The 18358-nt window shown below is 40.7% G+C and overlaps 1 long non-coding RNA gene across 1 annotated transcript; it reads right to left on the minus strand.

Moving 5' to 3' along the window:
* Nucleotides 1-4599: 4599 nt before the first annotated feature.
* Nucleotides 4600-18137, minus strand: LOC115152251 (uncharacterized). Its single transcript, XR_003867448.1, has 2 exons — nt 17811-18137; nt 4600-5616 (listed from the first exon to the last, which is right to left on the minus strand). It is a non-coding gene; the product is annotated as an uncharacterized LOC115152251 (long non-coding RNA).
* Between the last annotated feature and the right edge of the window lie 221 nt (nt 18138-18358).

The raw sequence follows: 18358 nt of genomic DNA on the forward strand, positions 1-18358 counted from the left end.
ATTGTTAACATATGAAGAGAGAGTGCACACTCACCATGTGCTTTTCAAAACAGTCCCATCTCCAATGAACCTTTCACAGAGGAAGAATTTGGCAAGGATGTTGCATTTTTTCAAAGTGGTGGTTTTTATACATTTTAACACCAGTTACATGAAATTGAGGGACAGCTATTACTTGAAAATGATTTGTAATATTTATTAGATATTTTTTATTTTTAAGTAGTCCACTAAATAACTATAATAGTTTCCTTTGTATTATGACATTTAAAGAGGGAGAAAAATATATATTTTAACTCAAAATATGTCACTAAACCATGACTCCTGACCCGAGGGACAAGCCAATTTCATTGTACTGACCGTGCTCTACAATATATAAAAATAAAGTTTTGCAATATAACTGTCTTACGTGTTTTATTAATAATAAAACACTTCAATTAAAACAAAAACTATATTTTTTGTGTCATTATCTCACACTTTTAAGGGTTTTTCCTGGTGAATAAGGCCGGGACAGGAAAGCCACCATTTTCGTAGAATGACCCAGTTCAGTTCACTTAATAGGGTTGACCTTAACATCAGGGATGAATCCCTAAGGGTGGTCGATAGTGAGCACCACAAGGAGTAGACGCTTCTCAGACTACCTCCTCCCCACCCTTGCTTACATTTTATTTAAATTCTACTTTTGCCCGACCAAACTGCTACAATGAGCAAACACTATGAGAAACACGGCCAAGGGGAAACGAAATAATCAAAAAATAACCGTCAAGAGAGACGGCAAAGTCCCTACGGTTGTGTCTGAACCCACCACAGCACAAGACGAGGATGGCGACACTTGCGTTAGCCAGGCCGTAATGGCTAACCCTGACTCGGAGCCTTCACCGACTATCATATTAGCAGCTATCAAGAACATGGAAAAGGACATGAACACTCGATTTAATCATCTGCACTCATCCTTACAATCAGTGCAAACCTCATTGTCTAACCACACAACCCGCATTATTGACCTGGAAGGAAACGCTGGTGACCACGAGACAAGCATCGCCAAACTTGAAGAGCTACCAGCAGCCAACAAGCTATGAAACTCGAGCTAATTCACCTCGAGGGACGTTCAAGGCGTTCGAATCTCAAAATTACAGGCTTGGAAGAAGAAATTGAGAAGGGCAGACCAACTCAGTTTGTGGCAGAACTCATACCAAAACTGTTAGAGATTGGGAATTTCCCCTCTTCCCTGCTCGTCTGATTCTTACCCATGGTACGGTAGAGAAGGTACCACAGGATGCCGAGTCTTTCATTGACAGGATAACTACAATGGCCACCGACCGGTAGGGCCGTCCGGAGTAGCTGTTCCCCCGGGAGAGGTAAATCCGATTATCCCGCCGATTTTGGATATGACAGCACTGTCATAGTTCTACAGGTGTAAAGACCGCACCCGGCCGGGTTCCCTGTTTCAATATAGGGACATATTGACTACCAGTTGCAATTTTAGCATGTAAATCTTGGTGGGGCAAACTAAAAAATGTTGTTGTTGATGCATGCCAGTAAAGCCGCTACACAGCACAACACAGCACTAAACAATACATTCATTGCACTATAACGGTGACAAACGCATACTCCCGGAGTGTTTCTACTCAGCCAATATCTCCCTAATATTAAAGAAAGATAAAGATCCATTTTCACATCGTCCTATTTCCCTCCTTAAGGTGTTTACTAAAATACTTGCAAACAGACTAAATAAATGCATTTTAATTATAATTCATCCTGACCAAAATTTTATTTTATCCCAGACAGATTCTAATTTTCCAACATTAGGCGACTGATGAATGTCATGTATTCCAAACATGACAAACATTCTCAAGTTGCCATTATTGCACTTGCCGCTCAAAAAGAATTTGACCAAGTGGAATGGAACTTCATTCTGACAGTAGTAAATGAGTTTGGTTAGGACGAGAGTTTTGTCTCTTGGGTTGAAATACTATATGTGTGGCCGACTGCTTCAGTTCTCACTAATTACAATGAATCACCTCCGTTTTCACTGTAGCGTTCCAGCCGCCATGGGTTCCCCTTGAGGCCGTTGCTATTCGCCATTTCTATGGAACCCTGAGCTATTACTATGAGGAGCCATCCTGTTATTGCTACTTTAAACACGGGCAAGGTTGTTCACCGCACTTATGTTATTTATATATATTTAACTTATATATATATATATATATAGTGAATCCATGCCTCTTAAAGGCTACTTAAACCCAGAGTTTCTTAAAAATATACATTTTAAAATCTCAGGAGACTAAACTGGATATGTTGGTGCAGTCATCCCCAAGGATCCTAAATTCAATTTATAAGTCAACTATCTAGACATGAAGTTGAAGCGCAACATTGAGATTTGGAGAGTGTTGCCTCTATCAATGATAGGCCGTGTTAACGTTCTCTCTTTCAGAATCTGACTATATTTCACTAAAGCTTTTGTCACATCACCGTATCTCGGAAAAAAAACATGTAATCAAGCCCAAAGAATTAGGGGGCCTGAGTTTGCCAAATTTACAGCATTATTATTGGGCAGCAAATGTTAGAGCACTGGTTTATTGGCAGGATGCATACCCTACCCTGGCGTGGTAATGTAGCTCTCTTCACCTTCATGGCTTACTATTGAAGAAGATACACAACACCTCTCTTCCAGCACTTCTCGTTTCATCAACTAAATCCCCTACATGTATTACTGGCAATAACTTTATGCCAAAAAATGTATTACAATTTTGGTATCAAATAAGGAAAACCACCGTACGCCTATTTGCCATAACCATGCCCCCCTCCCCCACTAACTGACAATACTTTTCTATTCTGGAAGAGAAAGGGCATTACTACTATTGCAGACCTTTACATCAATAATACTTTTGCCACGTTCGCACAGTTGAGGGAAGCTTACAAACTCCCGGCATCGAATTTCCTCCGATAACTTCTGATAAGAAGTTACGTTCGCTTAAATATACCACATTTTGAGGCGAATACACCAGCTCGCGAACTGTATCTTTTCATGAACCTCGCCCTTGACTCCAAGAGTTTGATTTCCAGATTTGTAGATTACTTCACAGCATATTACTCTGTATCCACACATGTGAAGGAAACCTGAGAGGAAGACCTTGGTATGCAGATTACTGATGACAGTTGGGCTGATTGCCTTCGAGATATTCACTTGTGCTCGATAAACTCCCAGTGGTGGAAAAAATACTCAATTATCATACTTGAGTAAAAGTAAAGATACCTTAATAGAAAATGACTCGAGTAAAAGTGAAAGTCACCCAGTAAAATACTACTTGAGTAAAAGTAAAAGTATTTGGTTTTAAATATACTTAAGTATCAAAAGTAAATGGAATTGGTAAAAGTATGACTCATTTAACATTCCTTATATTAAGCAAAACATACAGCACCATTTTCTTGTTTTTTTATGTATTTACGGATAGCCAGGAGCACACTCCATCACTCAGACATTATTTACAAACGAAGCATGTGTTTAGTGAGTCCGCCAGATCAGATGCGGTAGGGATGACCAGGGATGTTCTTTAGATAAGTGTGTGAATTAGACCATTTTCTTGTGCTGCTAAGCATTCAAAATGTAACAAGTACTTTTGGGTGTCAGGGAAAATGTATGGAGTAAAAAGTACATTTTCTTTAGAAATGTAGTGAAGTAAAAGTTGTGAAAAATATAAATAGTAAAGTAGTGGTACCCAAAAAAACTACTTAAGTAAAAATACTTGAAAGTAATACTTAAGTACTTTACACAACTAGCCTAAATGTTTAGACATGAGGCGCATTATTCCCTCTCAAGTCGAAACGATGCTAAACTATAGTGTTTGCACAATGTTTCCGGTATGGTGAGACCTCGATCCGTTGGTATGATGATACGAGCGCTTATTTAATAGAGCGCCCCGTAAGCCACGCTTCAGTGGGTAGAGCTAGGCATGTTGCGCTTGGATACATTTTAATATGGTAAGTCTCTCAATTTACTATGGGTCCGCCGTGGTTCTGTGTAGCCTAGTTATGCTAATATATTTGAGACCAGTGTATTGCAGTTAATTTTATCTTTGAGTAGTGAACAGGGAAAAAACGAGTCCCAGACAGTTCGCAATAGAACATACCAGAGGGGGCATCGATTACTACCCATATTATTGGGATCATTCGATGACCACCAGTGTTTGGAATACATTGAACTCGTTCACAAAACAGACCATGGGACGCCTTTTCAGGTCCGCGTAAATGATGCGATTAAATATGGACACAGGTTTATAGCAGTGGATGTCATCTATTCATTTGGTGTTATAGTATTTCTAAGTAACAGCCATATAACAAACAACCTGCCGGTTGCTGCCGCCGCTGGTTCTTTCTCCCCCTCAAGTCACTCACTGCCCACACCCAAAAACTTGAATACCATTACTTACCATGACGTCTTTATGAAAAGCCATCTCTTTATGGAAAGTCAAACTCCGACAATATATGGATATTGTCGGAGTTTGCTGGCCATTTATACTGGTGTTGCTCTTTGTATTTGCTTATTGAAATGGTAAATAAAGACTGCTTTCATTTTCAATTAAGACACAATGAAGACATTGAACGCATGCTTTTATATGTTCTTTATATCTGTATTACAGCAAGTCAAATAAAGATTTGTGCAAACTGGAAGTGTGACTTCTTTCCCCAAAGATTTCCTAAGGCTGAAGTATTTAGTCAGTGATCAGTTATTCCATACCAAGGCTAGATATGGCTGAATGGCAACACCACACACTTCTGCAATGCAACTAATTAATCTCATTGGTAGATGACTGTTCAGTCTGAATATTCCATTAATGAAAATATGGATTTATTGGCTGAGTGAAGGTTTTATTAAACCTTCCAAAAAAGGCACACACTCCTAAACAATAAAGCAAGTAAAAAAAATAAAGCAATTGACAGGGAAAGTAATTTACAACATCAATTATAGTCACAGCTTCCATCCTCCGTTTGCTTAACTGGGGGAATGGGATGTAGAAATGGTTTACAATAGGCAGAGTGGAGCTCAACAGGTGGAATGCGTCCCAAAGGGCACCCTATAACTGTTCCCTGTATAATGCACTACTTTTGACCAGAGGTCAGCATTAGTGCACTAAGTATACAGAATTGGGTGCCATTTGGGATACATTACATCTGTTTGTGAAGCCACCTGAAATCAATGGCTGAATACCAATTGTCCATCCCTCTCCTCATGGATATGCAAGCAATGGATAGGTGGAAGCAATGGATAGGTGGAAGCAATGGATAGGTGGAAGCAATGGATAGGTGGAAGTAATGGATAGGTGGAAGCAATGGCTTGAGCTACTTTACACCATTGTTAAATCCCTGAGATGAGAAGAATTGTGTAGGTCCACACTTTGGGAGAAAGACAATGGATATTCAGCCAATGTTAACGGCCACACATCTTTGAGTCATTAGTAAAAAAGGGTATGTTGTAGTACTGTAGGCAAGACAATTGATCCAGAGCTGTATAGGTTAATTATAGACTAAAGCAACAGGCAGGTAGATGGGGGCCAGGTGGGTTTGGGCCAGGCATGTACAGGGGTCAGGCCAGGGTGTCACGGTCCAAGAGCCTCAGGCCGTCTGGGAAAAGGGAGAGAGAAAGAGAGAAGATGAGGGCTAGTGAGAGCATGTCTAAGACCATAGTACACCACATGCACTGGGGGTAGAGAGTTAAAGTGTTGCTGTGGACGATGGATAATCTGACTAACACACACACACACACACACACACACACTTGACCTCACTGTGATACTGTAGGCCTACTTATGTTACTTTTCTGAGTCAATTCAGGTAGCATTCAATGTGTTAACCATGGTGGCCAGCATTGTAAATAAAGAGATGAGCAAGATAATCAGCCTGTCTGTGGAACATTTCCCCTTAATGTATTTAAGTCAGCCAGGTCCATCTTTTCAAAGAAACAACATTTAATTAAATCTGTATTTGAGTAAAATAAGGAGTCTAAACAAGGACTGAAGCAATAGTTTTCACTTCTTTACCTGGGAAATAACCAACAACCATGGATAACCACAATGAGAATAAGGTGAGGAAAAAGTCCGTCAGCCAGGCCCATCTTTTTAAAGAAACACCATTTACTTAAATCTCTAGTGGAGTTCTGGTCACAAGATATTCCAAAAAATTGTGGTTTTCTGGCACATAGGCAGAAAACGGAATGTTCTATTCTCAGCCAGGTCCATTTTTTTCTAAGAAAGCACATTATAATCTCTATTTGACCAAAATAAGTAGTTTTGGTGTGATCACAAAAAAAGCATAAAATTCAAGTAAAGAGAGCCACAGTCAGGCAGACAAATCTGAATGTTCTATCATAAAGTGAGAACAATTAGTTTCCCTGGTAGATAAGGCTGCTTATTACAAATACTATAAAACAGTAAATTAATAGATTATATTCACTGCTATAAATCTGTCTCCAACATCAATCATATAGTTTAAACTGTGGACCTTTGAAAAATAAAATCTCCATGTGAAAAGGCGTCAAATGTTTAATGCTTTTTGACCTGTCCCCAAATTAATATAGTTGGTTCAGAGTTCGTTTTGATATTTCAACCTACGTGTCCGGATCCCCTCTAGTGTGGGTGGATGAAATCACATACGCACCTGGTCTAGTCAATATGTCCTGTCACAAATTTCATGACTTGACTAAACTTGATAGAAAATAAAATAACTTGATACTGGACTTGGAGCTTCAAAACTCGGGACTCAACTTTGACTTGAGACTTGAAATTATCTGGCCAGGTTTGAAATGTTTTGTCACTCATTTTGTGGCACAGAGTCTACTTGGATTATCACTCTACAAGCATCCAGAGAGAGTAGCTGCAGCATCGCCCTTGCAAAAAAGAAACCTGCAACAGATTGTTTAGTGAAACGCACACTCGGCACTCTGATTGGACCAACAAACTGTCAGTCAACATAGGTCGGGTGAGCTATCGAACAGATTGCTGATTTTCAGCCATAGGATCGGGTGCAGCACAAACATCAAATTGTAGGCAGAGAGGATTACCATAATAAATAAATATGCAGCTCCAAAAATTGTTTGGTGATCAAGAATTTTAACGGTTTACTTTTCAAGCTCACCAGCAATGGGACAACAATTACTAGCATAGGCCTACTGGTCTTTTGGTATGTAACAATGGATTGAAATTGATAATTTACTTATAAAGCTTGCATTTGGAATTTGTTCAAATGTATTATTACTGTGGCGAAGACGGACCTTAAGAGTGGAGTGCTTTTTTTCTCTTATTGAAATGTTTGCGGCTGCTTTCACACGTTTGTGGTAAATCTATATTCCATCTAATACTACAATCATTTCTATCATTTCATCCTGTACCGTTTATTGCAACATGTAGACATTTCGGTTTCATGTTTGATAGGCCTAAGATACAGTTTCATGTTATAGTGTAAAAACTATTGGTCGCTAAATCCGGAGAAATGGCAGACCATGTAAAAAACTATTGGTCACTAAATCTGGCTAGAAGGACCATGTAAAAACAGTTGGCTGTAAATGCCCTCACCCGCTATATACTTGTAACTGATTGGTTTGGTTCTGCCCACTACAGTGCTGTCCGGTTAGAACATGATGTTGAGGCCCATCACGGTACTCTTGATAGTCACCCCCCCCACACACACACACACACACACACACACACTATATTAGGTAGACTGAGCTGCCAAAATAACAGGATTTAAGGAATACTGAAGGGACTGCGAGGGGAAATTAGGTAGAGAGGAGAGGAGCAGGTCGGCCTTTATTACATATAGCCAATCATTTCTTACCCTGCTCCTATTTTATTTGTCACATGCGCCGGATACAACAGGTGTAGACCTTACAGTGAAATGCTTCCTTACAAGCCCTTAACCAACAACGCAGTTAAGAAAGTATTTACTGAAATAAACTGAAGTAAAAAGTAATAAAAAAGAAAACCGAAAACAAATTAAAGAGCAACAATAAAATAAGAGTAACAAGGCTATATACAGGGGATATATTGGCCATATACCATACCCCCCGGGGTGCCTTACTGCTATTATAAACTGGTTAACATAATTAGAACATTAAAACATGTTTTTTTTTGTCATACCGTGGTACAAGGTCTGATATACCACGGCTTTCAGCCAATCAGTATCAGGGCTCAAACTCGGTTTATAAACTGTAAATAAACTGAACAAAAATATAAACACTGAACAAAAATATAAACACAACATGTAAATTGCTGGTCCCATGTTTCATGAGCTGAAATAAAAGATCCCAGAAATTTTCCATATGCACAAAAAAGCTGATTTCTCTCAAATTCTGTGCACAAATTTATTTACATCCCTGTTAGTGAGCATTTCCCCTTTGCCAAGATAATCCATCCCCCTGACAGGTGTGGTATATCAAGAAGCTGATTAAACAGCATGATCATTACACAGGAGCACCTAAAAGGCCACTCATGAATGTACATTTGTCACACAACACAATGCCACAGATGCATCAAGTTGAGGGAGTGTGCAATTGGCATGCTGACTGCAGAAATGTCCACCAGAGTTGTTGCTAGAGAATTAAATGTTAATTTCTCTACGATATGCTGTCTCCAACGTCATTTTAGAAAATTTGGCAGTACTTCCAACCGGCCTCACAACCGCAGATCATGTGTATGGTGTCGTGTAGGTAAGCGGTTTGCGGATGTCAACGTTGTGAACAGAGTGCCCCATGGTGGCAGTGGGGTTATGGTATGGGCAGACATAAGCTACGGACAATGAACACAATTGCATTTTATCGATTGGCAATTTGAATGCACAAAAATATTGTGACGAGATCCTGAGGCCCAATGTGAGGCCCATTTTTTAAAAAGGTATCTGTGACCAACAGATGCATATCTGTATTCCCAATCATGTGAAATCCATAGATTAGGGCCTAATAATTTATTTAAATTGACCGATTTCCTCATATGAACTGTCACTTAGTAAAATCTTTGAAATTGTGGCATGTTGCGTTTATAGATTTCTCTCTTTGCTTATTTGAGCTGTTCTTGCCATAATATGGACTTGGTATTTTACCAAATAGGGCCATCTTCTGGATTCCACCCGTATCTTGTCACAACAACTGATTGGCTCAAACACAAATTCCACAAATTGACTTTTAACAAAGCACACCTGTTAATTGAAATGCATTCCAGGTGACTACCTCATGAAGCTGGTTGAGAGAATGCCAAGAGTGTGCAAAGCTGTCAAGGCAAAGGGTGGCTAATTTGAAGAATCAAAAATATATTTAACACTTTTTTTGGTTACTACATGATTCCATATGTGTTACTTCATAGTTTGTCTTCACTATTATTCTACAATGTAGAAAATAGTAAAAAAAAAGACAAAGACCCTCGAATGAGTAGGTGTCCAAACTTTTGACTAGTACTGTATATAAATAATTTAAGAGAAACGCCATGGCGGCCACAGTGCAACTTAGAAGTATCCCAAAAACCGTGACCAATTTTTCGCCCGCTACATCGTTTTCAAAGTAGCTCAATTTGTACCTCAATCCAGGGATGGAAGATGTGGCTGTACTCCTAATTATTCCATTATCCGAACTGACAAATTGGGATGATTTAAAAAAGAGCAGTATTTCAATTATTTTTATAAAACTGCCTTTCTCGTTATGCTAAGTAGCAGAAGTCACAGCAGCCACTGTGAAATGACACGTAGAATATCACGCTGAACAACAAAAGGATATTTCAGCCTAGCATGAGGATGAAAAAGGCAGCTTAATAAAAACTAGCAGTATTTCAATCATCTCGATTTGTCATTTCAGATAATGGGATCGTTAGGACCCCTCAATCCCTGGATTGAGGTACGTTTAACTATTTCCCGCTCCAGCTCCGCGGTGCAAACATTATGGCTTAGCATCATTTTGATTTGGAAGAAGAATGAGCCTCTAGTCGAAACATTTAGGCTAGGGGTATTGAGTGTTGAGATAAGAGAGTGCTTTTGATGAGTGAGAGGATGACCAAAGTTTTGAAGTATGGGATGAATCTTACAGTGACCTCCAGGCAATGTTCCCTCAAAGTTTTTGGGGTCACTGAGCAAATTTCAGATCTGCTGAGCACAAACTTGAAAAGTTGTGAAAATTCTGTGCAACTTCTGGCACGCGTTTACTGTGAACACTGAGGCTGTACCCACTTTAAGTTAGTTTTAACAGTGGCTATGTGATCATAATGTAGGCCTACCAGAGTGGCCTACCATCAAAACAATGGATAAAATGCATTCCATAACATTTTAACATGGAAAAAGATGTTATATTGTTCAGCCTACAGTAGCAGCCAATGTGTGGTGTTCAATGTAGGCCTACATATCAAATCAAATGTTATTGGTCACATACACATATTTGGCAGATGTTATTGGAGTGTAGCAAAATGCTTATGTTCCTAATTCCAACAGTGCAGTAGTATCTAACAATTCACAACAAAAGTAAAAGAATGGAATTAAGAAATATATAAATAGCATGCACCACCCTCTGGAGAGCCATGCAGTTGCGGCGGTGCAGTTGCTGTACCAGCCCGACAGCCTAACAGGATGCTCTCAATTGTGCATCTGCAAAAGTTTGTGAGGGTCTTAGGGGCCAATTCGAATTTCTTTAGCCTCCTGAGGTTGAAGAGGCGCTATTGCGCCTTCTTCACCACACTGTCTGTGTGGTTGGACCATTTCAGATTGTCATGATGTGTACACCGAGGAACTTGAAGCTTTCTACCTGCTCCACTGCAGTCCAGTTGATGTGGATAGAGATGTGCTCCCTCTGCTGTTTCCTGAAGTCCACGATCAGCTCCTTCGTTGTGTTGATGTTGAGGGAGAGATTATTTTCCTGGCACCACTCCGCCAGGGCCCTCACCTCCTCCCTATAGGCTGTCTTGCCATTGTTGTTAATCAAGCCTACTACTGTTGTGTCGTCCACAAACTGGAGGCGTGCATGGCCACGCAGTCATGGGTGAACAGGGAGTACAGGAGGGGGCTGAGCACACCCTTGTGGAGCCCCTGTGTTGAGGATCAGCGAAGTGGAGGAGTTGCTTCCTACCTTCACTACCTGGCAGCAGCCCGTCAGGAAGTCCAGGACCCAGTTGCACAGGGCGGGGCTCAATTTGGTATGCAAATTGAAGAGGGTCTAGGGTGTCAGGTTAAGGTAATATGATCCTTAACAAGCCTATCAAAGCACTTCATGATGACAGAAGTAAGTGCTACAGGGCAAAAGTCATTTAGTTGATTTACCTTTGCTTTCTTGGGTACAGGAACAATGGTGGACATCTTGAAACAAGTGGGGACAGCAGACCGGGATAGGGAGAGATTGAATATGTCCGTAAACACTCCAGCCAGGATGCGGCTAGGGATGCCGTCTGGGCCGGCAGCCCTGCGAGGGTTAACACGCTTAAATGTCTTAGTCGGCCATGGAGAACGAGAGCCCACAGTCCTTGTGAGCGCACTGCATTGGTGGCACTGTGTTATCCTCAAAGCGGGCGAAGGTGATGTTCAGCTTGGCCGGGAGCAAGACGGTGTCCGCGACGTGGCTGGTTTTCCCTTTGTAATCCGTGATTGTCTGTAGACCCTGCCACATACGTCTCATGTCTGAGCCGTTGAATTGCGACTCCACTTTGTCGCTTTACTGACGTTTTTGTCTGTTTGATAGCCTTACGGAGGGAATAACTACGCTGTTTGTATTCAACCATATTCCCAGTCTCCTTGCCATGGTTAAATGTGGTGGTTTGCGCTTTCAGTTTTGCGGGAATGCTGCCATCTAGCTACAGTTTCTGGTTTGGGTAGGTTTTAATAGTCACAATGGGAACAACATCCCCTATATACTTCCTGATTAATTCAGTCACAGTGTCCGTGTACATGTCAATGTTATTCTTAGATGCTACCCAGAACATATCCCAGTCCGGGTGATCAAAACAATCTTGAAGCATGGATTCCGATTGATCAGACCAGCGTTGAATAGACCTTAGCATGGGTACTTCCTGTTTGAGTTTCTGCCTATAGAAAGGGAGAAATTAAATGGGAGTTGTGATCTGATTTGCCGAAGGGAGGGCGGGGGAGGGCCTTGTAGGCATCCCGGAAGGGGACGTAGCAGTGGTTGAACGTTTTCCAGCGGGGGTACTACAGTCAATGTGTTGATAGAACTTTGGTAGTGTTTTCCTCAAATTTGCTTTGTTAAAATCCCCAGCTACAATAAATGCGGTTTCAGGACACAGTTGAAGTTGGAAGTTTAAATGTATTTGGCTAAGGTGTATGTAAACTCAGTTTCACAATTCCTAACATTTAATCCTAGTAAAAATTCCCTGTCTTGTTAATTAAGGATCACCACTTAATTTTAAGAATGTGAAATGTTCAGAATAACAGTAGAGAGTGATTTATTTCAGCTTTTATTTCTTTCATCACATTCCCAGTGGGTCAGAAGGTTACATACACTCAATTAGTATTTGGTAGCATTGCCTTTAAATTGTTTAACTTGGGCCAAACGTTTCTGGTAGCCTTCTACAAGCTTCCCACAATTAGTTGGGTGAATTTTGGCCCATTCTTCCTGACAAAGATGGTGTAACGGAGTCAGGTTCGTAGGCCTTCTTGTTCACACACGCTTTTTCAGTTCTGCTCACACATTTTCTATAGGATTGAGGTCAGGGCTTTGTGATGGCCACTCCAATACCTTGACTTTGTTGTCCTTAACTTTGGAAGTATACTTGGGGTCATTGTCCATTTGGAAGACCCATTTGTGACCAAGCTTTAACTTCCTGACTGATGTCTTGAGATGTTGCTTCAATATATCCCCATAATTTTCCATCCTCATGATGCCATCTATTTTGTGAAGTGCACCAGTCCCTCCTGCAGCAAAGCACCCCCACAACATGATGCTGCCACCCCTGTGCTTCACAGTTGGGATGGTGTTCTTCGGCTTGCAAGCTTCCCACTTTTTCCTCCAAACATAACGATGGTCATTATGGCCAAACAGTTACATTTTTGTTTCATCAGACCAGACATTTCTCCAAAAAGTATGATCTTTGTCCCCATGTGCAGTTGCAAACCGTAGTTTGCTGTACATAAATCCAGCCTAAAACCCCAAAGAGCAAGCATGCAGGTGTAGAAGCACAGTGGCTAGGAAAAACTCCCTAGAAAGACCAGAACCCAGGAAGAAACCTAGAGAGGAACCAGGCTGAGGGGTGGAGATTTTAACAGAACATGGCCAAGATGTTCAAATGTTCATAGATGACCAGCAGGGTCAAATAATAATCACAGCAGTTATAGAGGTTGCAACAGGTCAGCACCTCAGGAGTAAACGTCAGTTGGCTTTTCATAGCCGATCATTCAGTGTATCTCTACTGCTCCTGCTGTCTCTAGAGAGTTGAAAACAGCAGATCTGGGATGGTAGCACGTCCGGTGAACAGGTCAGGGTTCCATAGCCGCAGGCAGAACAGTTGAAACTGGAGCAGCAGCACGACCAGGTGGACTGAGGACAGCAAAGAGTCATAAGGCCAGGTAGTCCTGAGGCATGGTCCTAGGGCTCAGGTCAAAAGAAAAGAATACTCAAAATTCACACAGGAGAAATTCTCCAAACTATTGCAGCATAAATACTGGAGGCTGAGACAGGAGGGGTCGGGAGACATTGTGGCCCCGTCAGATGATACCCCCGGACAGGGCCAAACAGACAGGATATAACCCAGAGCAGTGGCTTCTTCCTTGCTGAGCGGCCTTTCAGGTTATGTAGATATAGACTCGTTTTACTGCAGATATAGATACCTTTGTACCAGTTTCCTCCAGCATCTTCACAAGGTGCTGTTGTTCTGGGATTGATTTGCACTTTTCACACCAAAGTACGTTAATCTCTAGGAGACCGAACGCGTCTCCTTCCTGATCAGTATGACGGCTGCGTGGTCCCATGGTGTTTATACTTGCATACTATTGTTTGTACAGATGAACGTGGTACCTTCAGGCATTTGGAAATTGCTCCTAAGGATGAACCAGACATGTGGAGGTCTACAATTTGTTTGAGGTCTTGGCTGATTTCTTTTGATTTTCCCATGATGTCAAGCAAAGAGTCACTAAGTTTGAAGGTGGGCCTTGAAATACAGGTACACCTCCAATTGACTCAAATCATATCAATTAGCCTATCAGAAGCTTCTAAAGCCATGACATCATTTTCTATAATTTTCCAAGCTGTTTAAAGGCACAGTCAACTTAGTGTATGTAAACTTTGACCCACTGGAATTGTGATACAGTGAAATAATCTGTCTGTAAACAATTGTTGGAAAAATTACTTGTGTCATGCACAAAGTAGATGTCCTAACCGACTTGCCAAAACTATAGTTTGTTAACAAGACATTTGTGGAGTGGTTGAAAAACTAGTTTTAATGACTAACCTAATAGTGTATGTAAACTTCCGACTTCAACTGTATGTGGTTTCCAGTTTGCACAAAGCCCAGTGTAGTTCCTTGAGGGCCCTCGTGGTGTCAGATTGAGGGGGAATATGCACGGCTGTGACTATAACCGAAGAGAATCATCTTGGGAGGTAATACGGTCGGCATTTGATTGTGAGGTATTCTAGGTCGGGTGAACAAAAGGACTTGAGTTTCTGTACGTTATCACAATCACACCATGAAGCATAGACCACCGCCTTTTTTCTTCCTGGAGAGTTCTTTCTTCCTGTCTGCACGATGTACTGAGAACCCAGCTGGCTGTATAGACAGGGACAGTATATCCGGAGAGAGCCATGATTCTGTGAAACAGAATATGTTACAGTCCCCGATGTCTTTCTGGAAGGAGATCCTCGCCCTGAGCTCATCTACTTTATTGTCCAGAGATTGAACATTAGCGAGTAATATACTCCGAAGTGGTGGATGGTGTGCCCACCTCCTCAGTCGGACTAGAAGTCCACTCCGAATACCTTTTCTCCGCCGGCGGCGTCTTGGAGCAGCCTCTGGGATAAGTTCAATTGCCCTGGGGGTTCAAACAAAGTATCCAATTCGGGAAAGTCGTATTCCTGGTCGTAATGCTGGTGAGTTACCGCCGCTCTGATATCCAAAAGTTATTTCTGGCTGTATGTAATAACACAAAAAACGTTCTGGGCTAATAATGTAAGAAATAACACACAAAAAAACTCAATACTGCAAAGTTGCTTAGGAGCTAGAAGCAGAGCTGCCTTGTGTCGGCGCCATCTTACCATTTCATGAGACTTTTGAAAGAACAACAACATGTAGGGCTTGACATTAACCTATTTATCCACTTGTCCTTCAGACAAGGTGACTGAAAATGTTTGATTCAAGGAACCACTTTACAAAATAAAATGCATAATTATTCCCATACCATTATTACAGAGAATCAGACAAATTATGCTACCCTCTGCCTATTGGCTACTTAGCTTATTCAAGCCTCATAACACAAGTCTCATAACACAATGCTGCCCCTTTAAGACCAAAAAAAACTCTGTCTTTTCAAAGATGTCTAGAAATGCACCTGTTTTGTGCTCTTGCAGGAAGCAATGACTCAACCATTGCTGACTACAAATGATATATAACTGGGTTAATAAGTAACTAATTAGCAAAGGATATGTACAAATGTGCACATGTCGCTACGGCTTTGATCTCAAAACAAGCACATCTACTCACAACTGCTCATGCTGTAAACAGTCCAGTTCAAAATAAATGTCTCTGATCCATGTATGGCAATGGTCTATTTGCATATATGCATACATTTAGGCATTGGTTATGGCGCAGTGGTCTGTGTAGAGTACGGGCCCTGAGTCGTGCGTGCCTGTCAATGCACTAGAATCATACTACGATGCGTAATGCTTACAACACAACCTATTGCATAGTTAGTTTTGCATACTAAGTCTTGCATAGTTCGTTTTGTTTCTGTATGTTGCATTGAAAGCGGCTAATATTGTGTTGATTCGATCACAATTCCAACAGTAAAGGGAAACGTTGATAGTTAGTAATCTTGAAAATTGAGCGAAGTTCAATCTCGTGCTTCTCTACGTGGGATTGATATTTCTTCTGCACGGCAGTCCCGGGGGAGCTACTTTAGAGGGAACATTGCCTCCTGGGGGTTTACCGCCACTGGTAATGTACCGATCCTTTAATATATGCACTTAGTATAGGAGGCCAGACAGTGCATCCTTGTGGGCAATGCAAGACCCATTTTTCAATTGCACAGATTCCACAGGTACTTAATAGTAGTCAATCAACATGATAGTAATGGCTTTGCCACACATGACATATGGTTGCAGCTTTAAAAGAAAAATGGGTTAATACAATTAAGAACATTAATTCCAACACAGAACTATTCTAGTTCTATTGGTCTACTGACAGCAAAAAAACATACATTTGTCACACAGGTCTCCATATTAGCCCACAGCACATTTGCAGCTGCGTTTGTCTGGGGATATCAACAGTGGTGGATAAAGTACGCAATTGTCACACTTGAGTAAAAGTAAAGATACCTTAATAGAAAATGATTCAAGTGAAAGTCACCCAGTAAAATACAATTGAGTTAAAGTATAAAAGTATTTGGTTTTAAATATACTTGTGTATCAAAAGTAAACGTAATTGCTACAATATATAATTATCAAAAGTATAAATTATTTAAAATTCCTTATATTAAGCTAACCAGACACCATTTTCTTGTTATTTTATGGATACCCAGGTGCACATTCCAACAGACATCATTTACAAACAAAGCGTTTGTGATTAGTGAGTCCGCCAGATCAGAGGCAGTAGAAATGACCAGATGTTCTCTTGATAAGTGTGTGAATTGGACCATTTTCCTGTCCTACTAAGCATTTAAAATGTAATGACTACTTTAGGGTGTCAAGGAAAGTATTTTTATTTAAGTACTTTACACCACTGGATATCAAACACTTGCACTGTGTGACATCAATCGAGTAAATACTGTCAACGATCCCATCTATAACAATCCCATGTTAAAATTCAGGCAAATAATAATCTTCCCAAGGACACCATCGTGCACTCAGCAGAAAATGACAATGAGGACCAAAAATATCTAGTAAAATGTAACATCCATTAACCTTCAGAACATTTACAGTGTTGTAGGTTGTAAAAGTTAGTCATTTTGTTAATACAAGCATAACATTATCAACACAAGTTGAATTTGAGAGCCATTGGTTATTGCAATCTCGTTTTTATTAACTATAAAAAAGGTCAAAGTAACATTTTCCTGTCTGAAGAAGACCAAAGAAAACGTAGCATCGTCAACAATCACATGCTCAACTAAAGGAAAGGACTAGACCGGTGATTACCAGACCTATAGCTGGATGAAAAAACACCTGTTTAAATGTCACCTGAGCGAACAGGCCTACCTCCTAGCACCCCCTAGTGGCTCTTTCCCAGACATATGCTTTCCTCCATTTTGATGAACATTTCAGGTGTTAGCCAACCTCCTGCAGAACTCATTTTTATATTGAAACGCTGTTGTCCATCGTAAATTGCGCTTCAAACTGTAAGTGCCTTATTACTATTTTCTCTGCAGTTTTTGTGTGTGTTTTTAAAAAAGCGAGCATCAACGTTATGTACATTAGGGTCGTATCGTTTTGTCCGTAGGTTTCCTTATGCAGGGGGCAAATTGAGAACGTCAATTACACTTTTCTCTCGGCTTACCTCATGTCAAAAAAGTTATGCATGTGGGCCGTACCGGCACAAAAAAGCAAGAACTTGTGGGGGACTTATTTTAACATGAGGTAAGCAGAAAGGAACGGACTTTTTTCTCATTTTCAGTTGATTTGAGTAAATACTTTTTCTTACCTGCATTGTTGGTTAAGGGCTTGTCAGTAGGCAGTTCACTGTAAGGGTACCTGTTGTATTCGGCACATGTGACATAACATTTGATTTGACATCGCTGAGAAATTGCATGGGTCACCAGACCCAGGTGTGGAAATTCTGTGTAATTATACATTCCATGAATGTTCATTAAAAAAAATCCCCGACTGCATAAGGACCAAACGTTAGACAGAGTAAGTTGAACATTTACTTCCGGCAACGTTGGTGTGTAATACTAGCATTGCTAAAAGTAGCTAGCCTACGCATTTCTGCAACAGTGATTAATTTATTTACCACAAGTGATGTCCCATGCCAAATATAAAAATTGAAATTTTTTGATTACCGTGTGCGTTATGTAGACGTCATTCTGGCGACGCATTCATTGCGGTTGAACGTTTGCTACGTTCCCGAACGGTTTGTAATGAACGACACATTTCCCCCAAAACGCTTCTGTACGTTCTTGACAGACATTGTGCGTTTTGTTCCGTTTGGGTGTAGCTTGAGGCAACTAGTGACATTTTTAAATGGCAGCG

Source organism: Salmo trutta, chromosome 17, assembly GCF_901001165.1.
Source record: "Salmo trutta chromosome 17, fSalTru1.1, whole genome shotgun sequence".
Taxonomy (NCBI): Eukaryota; Metazoa; Chordata; class Actinopteri; order Salmoniformes; family Salmonidae; genus Salmo; species Salmo trutta.